This window comes from Lissotriton vulgaris, chromosome 1_1 (genome assembly GCF_964263255.1).
Source record: "Lissotriton vulgaris chromosome 1_1, aLisVul1.2, whole genome shotgun sequence".
NCBI classification, from domain to species: Eukaryota; Metazoa; Chordata; class Amphibia; order Caudata; family Salamandridae; genus Lissotriton; species Lissotriton vulgaris.
In genome coordinates, this window is record NC_141685.1 from 1,444,251,035 (window position 1) to 1,444,258,073 (window position 7,039).

Genomic DNA, 7,039 nt, shown 5'->3' on the forward strand with positions numbered 1-7,039 from the left:
TTGCTGAGTGGCCCTGCCCCTGTGATGGGGGATACCACTATATGTTAAATACTGGTGCCCTGTTTTAGCTCACTCTGCGGGAGCCCACTCCCACATGACCTTGTCATCTCAGGTCACTGGTACAGCCTCTGAGCACTGGGGTGAAGCCAGATTCCCTGCGTGCATGCATACTAGTGTGGTGAACACATAGCCTTTTCATGAACCACTTCAGGTCTACCCCATGAATGCGAACCGTCATCCTAAGGCCCACACTAGGTCAGCACCAAACTCTGAATTCTTCCTACTGCAACAGGCTACCTGTGTGCAGATCTTGTGCTGGGCTAGACAGAAGTCTCATTCATTCAGCCTGCACAAAGGGGTTGATTAGGATGGCGGACGGAAGGATTTTTTCAGTCCGCCAACCGCGGCCAGTCTGTCCCCCATATTAGGATGGGAAGCACTGTCGTTTCGTTTCAAAAGCTTTATTCGATTATTTCACAAAACAATCATAAAAGCATACAAAATATGTGCAGTTTACATTCCTCTAAAAACACTCTATTATTAATATCACCTAAAAGTACTAGTACAGAGATAGAAAGATAGAAAACATAACAGGGATGTATACATAATTCAGCACATAGGGATAAAACTTGAAAAGAGTTAAAAAGCGCTGTCAAATTTCCGTACGCCCTGGAAGAACAAGCACCGCCGCGTAAATACACCCGACCCCGCGGCGGACGTAACCAATCCAGAGACACCGCCGTATGGAATGTCGTCTACAACCATCCACATAATCACAATGGCGTAAAAGACACAGCAAATTGCAGCGGAAAAACCACCAGCCTGAACACGGCGGATTCACCACAGTGGAGATGCAAAACATTGCAGAGAGATACCCATCACACGCAGATCGCCGTCATGGACCCAGCTCTGCACGCATTTCCGCTCCTCTTCGTGCTCCACCACCAGCAAGTCATTGACCGTCACCGCCGACGACGCAGGTATGCAAACACACCAATCGCTGTCGGAAGGGGAGTACCTGCCGGGGCTGTGACGTGGGGAGGGGGAGGGGCATGTTGGGGACACAGCATTTACGATAGCACCAATATATCAACAATGCAAAGAGACCACTGCGCCCTCCATGGCCTGGTCGCCCCCACGCTCCCCGCCTGCTCTCCCTGCTTCTTACCTGCTGCCTGCCTGACGCCGATCCGGAGCCCCAGCCACCGCAGGGCCGCCCGACCTCGGATCCCCGGCGCCCCAGCCGCCGCAAGGCCGCCCGCCAAGCCCGCATAGGTTTTCCCGCCGTTACCTCCGCGACCCCGACCCCCGCCTGCCAATTGGCCCCCGCGCTCCCCGCCTCCCAGCGGACCCTTCCTCCCGGCTCCCTTCTTATGACCCCCCCAGAGCGACCGTGCAGCGGACGCGCGCAGCGGACGCGCACAGCGGGAGCACCGATTGAGCGCCGAAGGTGCGCCAAAGGTAAGCCCGTCTACGCCCATCCGCGCCTGGACCGCGCCCAGCGCCAGGACCCCTGGCCCCCACAGACCCCAGCCCACCCGCCGGACGTACAACGCCACCACCCTCAACGCACTCAACACCGGCCGAATCCCAGGATGCTACCGAGCCACCCCAAGACGCACCCACGGACCCTTCAGCTGCCACTCCTGCAAGTTCACCTGCATCCGGACCTGCACTGCACCAGCACTCACCAAGCCGAACACCAGCAGCAACCACCTGAAGTGCATCCTGCTCAACACCCGCTCCGTCCACAGACACGCCATCCAACTCTGGAACCTCCTCGACACCACAGCTCCTGACGTTGCCTTCCTCACGGAAACATGGATGAACGCCTCCTCAGCGCCTGGCATCGCCATCGCCATCCCAGAGGGCTACAAGATCACCCGGAGGGACCGCGGCAACCAGACCGGAGAAGGCATCGCCATCATCCACAGGAACACCATCCGCATCACGACCAACACCGACGACACCCTAACAACCGCCGAACACCTGCACTTCCCGATCCACACCGACCCCAAGACCACCCTCAGAGGCACCCTGATCTACCGACCCCCGGGACCCCGCACACCATTCAGCGAAGACATCGCCGACTTCATCAGCCTGCATGCCCTACCCTCCGCTGACTACATCCTCCTCGGGGACCTCAACTTCCACCTGGAGAACGACAACAACCGCAACACCACTACCCTGCTTGACAACCTCGCCAACCTCGGACTCAAGCAGCTGGTGACCACTCCCACCCACTACGCCGGACACACACTCAACGCCGTCTTCTCATCCAGCAAGGACATCGTCTTAAGCCACGCCACCGGACTCCACTGGACGGACCACAGCTGCATCCACTTCAGCTTCAGAAGGACCACGATCCACCACCACCAGCCACAGGTTGCACGAAGAAGCTGGAACAAGATCACAGCCGACCAACTCGCCGCATCCCTGAGCCAGCACCCTCCTGCCAGCTCAGCGAACCCCAGCTAGGCCGCCGACAACCTCACGAAGTGGATCAGCAACTGCGCGGACGAACTTGCCCCTCTGAGGACCCCGTCCAGCAGACCCGGCAGCAAGAAGGCCCCTTGGTTCACCGACGAACTCAAATGCTCCAAGAAGAACTGCCGAGCCTTCGAGAAAGCCTGGAGAAGAGACCCAACACCGGACAACATGACTACCCTCAAGCTCGCCACCCGAAAGCACCATCAACTGATCCACGCCACCAAGAAAACAGCATTCAAGGACCGCCTGGACAACAATGCACACAACAGCAAGGAACTCTTCAACATCGTGAAAGAGCTCTCCAACCCCAACGCCGGAAACAAAGACATCACCCCATCGCAAGACCTCTGCAACTCCCTCGCCTCGTACTTCCACAACAAGATCGCTGACATACACAACAGCTTCAGCACACAAACAACGCCCCCCATGACCGCACCAACGCCCCCCACCACCACCCTCAGCGCCTGGACACCGATCAACACCGAAGAAACCATCCGCACGATGAACTCCATCCACTCCGGATCCCCAACCGACCCCTGCCCTCACCACGTCTTCAACAAGGCCGACGCTGTCATCGCACCCCACCTGCGGGACATCATCAACACCTCCTTCGACACCGCCACCTTCCCTGAGAGCTGAAAGCACGCCGAACTCAGCGCTCTACTAAAGAAACCAACAGCGGACCCCACCAAACTCAAGAACTACCGCCCCATCTCGCTCCTCCCGTTTCCAGCCAAAGTCACCGAGAAGACAGTCAACAAGCAGCTGGCCACCTTCCTCAAAAGAAACGGATCCCTCGACCCCTCACAGTCTGGCTTCCGGGCCAACCACAGCACCGAAACCGCCCTCATCGCTGCCACCGATGACATCCGAGCCCTGCTGGACAACGGAGAAACAGCGGCCCTCATCCTCCTAGACCTCTCCGCGGCATTCAACACTGTCTGCCACCGCACCCTAGTGCAGCGCCTCAACAACGTCGGAATCCAGGAGAAGGCACTGGATTGGATCATCTCCTTCCTCGTTGGAAGGACACAGAGAGTTCGCCTACCCCCGTTCAGATCTGCAGCAACAGAAGTCATCTGCGGCGTTCCCCAAGGCTCCTTGCTCAGCCCCACCCTCTTCAATGTCTACATGAGCCCCCTTGCGACCATCGCACGCCAACACAACCTCAACATCATCTCCTACGCCGACGACACACAGCTGATCCTCTCCCTCACCAACGACCCCGCCACCGCCAGAGCCAACCTACACCTAGGGATGAAAGACGTAGCCGAGTGGATGACGACCAGCCGCTTGAAACTGAACTCAGACAAGACGGAAGTCCTCATCCTGGGCTCCTCGCCCTCCACCTGGGACGACTCCTGGTGGCCCCCCGCCCTGGGCACCGCACCCAAACCGACAGACCACGCACGCAACCTGGGCTTCATCCTGGACTCCTCCCTCTCCATGTTTTTATGAAAGCTGGCCTATACACCGGGTTATGTGTGTATTTTTTTTTAAAAAAATCTGTCACACATTGTTATCAAATAGATTGAGATGGCATGATGTGTATTTTTATAAAACTTCTTTTTAATTATTATTTTTTCTTCTCACAAATATGTGGCTTTTTGTCACTTTTTTTTAAATATATATAAATAACAATCAGTATACTTTTTTTACAATTCATGCAAATTTTTAAGCATAGACATATCTGAGTCAACAACTGATTATCATTGCCCAATACAAAACTAGATCCAACGCGTTTCGGCGAATCGCCTTCATCAGGAGTTTTGTATTCTCAATTGTCGATTTGATACTAGAACAGTAGAAAACACTCAATTAATTTTTCTCAAAAACGAAACAATCTATAATAAACAACATATGACAGTGGTTATATCTATATTGCACTAGTACTCTCTGCTGTAAGAATTGATCATGGGCACCCTCTTCTAGCACCGAAGGCTCTCAACCCTGGGCAATTACAAGTTCTATCTATACACATCCTTATCTACATATATACAATCTACATATTCATATCATTATCTACATATATACAGTCTATATCTACATACACTACAATTTTAATTACCAAGGCGTTAAACATTTCCTTTATATGCCTTATCTCATTTTTATTTCATAACTCTAATCTCAGTGCATATATAAAGTGATTTTAAATGTCTGCAGTTTGATGCCCTAGATTGTGGTGCAGAATGCTAACGGCTCACCTAAATAAACTAAAATACAATAAATCCTACCTTAAGTGTCTACTGGGTGTTCTGTGCGATATGACTAGATGCAATATCGGGGTGACGACAAGATATCAGGTTCCTGGACGAAATTAAAATCTGCAGCAAAAAAGTATGTGACGAAGATTCAATGGTCATGTGAATCTGTCTTTTTATCTATTTACTTCAGTAACTCTGAATTAAGCATTAGTACCTGTAAAGTGGTCTATGATGATAGATGTTTTAATCCTTCAAGTGAACGTCACGTGTAATAATGTAGTATGTGGAGCTACCCTGATATGGGGTTCTGACGAGATATCCGAGTTTCTGCCAAAATATACAATAAGATATAAATGTATTTAATGCCATAAATTACTATCTACTGAAACAAGGGCCTATAATCAGATGGGACCTACTTGAAAAATCTTGAATGTGGATATCACGGTTCAAACTGGTGGCTATGCGACTTTACATGGTACAAAAGCAAGTGCTGCAACAGAGAAAGTTAAACAAAATATAAAGACTCTATCATGCTGAGAGAGGATTACTTTTCTTGGTGAAAGAATGTTACAATTAATACATCTAAAACATATCGACCGTTAGTTATACTTCCTGCTCTAAAGACATGAAGTGATTCTAGGACTATGCTCAGGAAGGAGACCACACACAGTAATACTGTTACAATCATGTCTGTGTGGCAGGCGAAAGGATAAGGGAAAGGGTGTATTAGGTCACGAGAATACTTCATAGATGTAAGGTGATATTGTCTATATGCATACAAATGCACGTGCCTAATGCAATAATGGCATGGCGTTTTTAAAGACTAATGTTGAAGTACTCGGCTCTGTTGACTATCTGATAAGGAGCTCCGGTATCTGCGCAATTAGCAATACTGCCGGGGCCCTAACTGGTACATATAGGTAGTGGAGTCCTTTACTTACTTTTAATAAAGCCGTCACGGAGTTCCGTCATGCCCGAACTGCTGCACCAGAACGCGCGTGTTTGTGGGATATTTAAACTACTTGGACACGCTGAAATGCGGTACTTTAATGGAAGCATCGCGATAGTCAAGGTAGCGAAACATAGACGGAAGGAAGAGATCTTTTAAAGAGAAGTTGCCGCCATCTTAGAGTGGGTGTACTTATAGGTCTACTTAGATAATTCTGAACGTGCAGGAGCCTGAGTAGAGAATTTATGTAACTGATGTTCATGACAATAATGAACACAACAAATATTAAATAATTACTCGTTAGTTTGTATGTACCTATGAGTAACCCGGGACAGGAAATATTTTTGGGATATGATGGGGCTTCTATGTATACATGACTTAATAGAAAGGTGCTCGATTACGTATAATTGCAAATAAAGTATAGTCGGGCGTGCACGAAGCGCAAAATATAATTACAACTAAAGACAAGCTCCAACCCATAACATGACGGGTACCGCCATCTTAGAGTGGTGAATGACCTATGATATAGGTATGATTGTCTTATATATTTGTAAAAAGGTGGCCATATATGACTTAATGCTCAACTAAAAATTACAATCTGCAGACATTTAAAAAAAGGAAATGTATGATGAGCACAAAGTGGTTCCACAATTACATGAATCATCACATTAATGAAATGTGTAGTGTCAATCTTTTATGCTGACAACTACATAATAAACTTCCTCGTAAATATAACAAAAACAGTTAAGTGTGCAAAATGTAAAAAAAATTTCTCAACGTTTCAATATTAGCTTTACTGCCAAGATCTGGATTATAGCTTTCCTTACAGTAAAATCCTCTTGTACCTGTAATAACACAGGTACAGAATTATGCATTTATGTATATCTTATAGCAGTGCTTGTTCCCATGGGATTTCCGCGTTTAACCCCTTAGTTGCTGTTCCAAGCAGGAAAATCCAATAAACTTCCCGCATCTTGCGGACTTTCTCCAAGTCTAGACCAGTCTTCACTTGAACTCTTTCTAGAATGTACCAAGACATGTTATCTGAGGTGTGGTTACATTCTAGATAGTGGGTAACCATGGGGGCTGTGAGTTTCCTCGTTCGTATGGCAGATCTGTGCTCTGTCAGTCTCACATTGAGCGCTCTCCCTGTTTGGCCCACATAGCCCAGTTGACAGGGACAAATGATAAGATAAATTACGTTGCTGGTTCTGCAATTATTGAGGTCCTTAGGTTTAACCAGATGTTTATTAAATGTAAGACTAGGGCCTTGTATTACTGTCTGACACGATTTACAGTTACAGCAACTGTAAGTTCCTGTTACTGGTTGCATATTCAAAGATGACTGTTGTTCATTTGAATTGGGTGCCAACATTCTAGATCTTACAATGTGGTC

The 7,039-nt window shown here is 48.7% G+C and overlaps 1 long non-coding RNA gene across 1 annotated transcript; it reads right to left on the reverse strand.

Annotated features, from left to right (window-relative positions):
• Positions 1-4,041: 4,041 nt before the first annotated feature.
• Positions 4,042-5,182, reverse strand: LOC147750659 (uncharacterized). The gene is made up of 4 exons (XR_015299779.1): positions 5,111-5,182; positions 4,909-5,021; positions 4,725-4,814; positions 4,042-4,285 (listed from the first exon to the last, which is right to left on the reverse strand). It is a non-coding gene; the product is annotated as an uncharacterized LOC147750659 (long non-coding RNA).
• Positions 5,183-7,039: the final 1,857 nt, after the last annotated feature.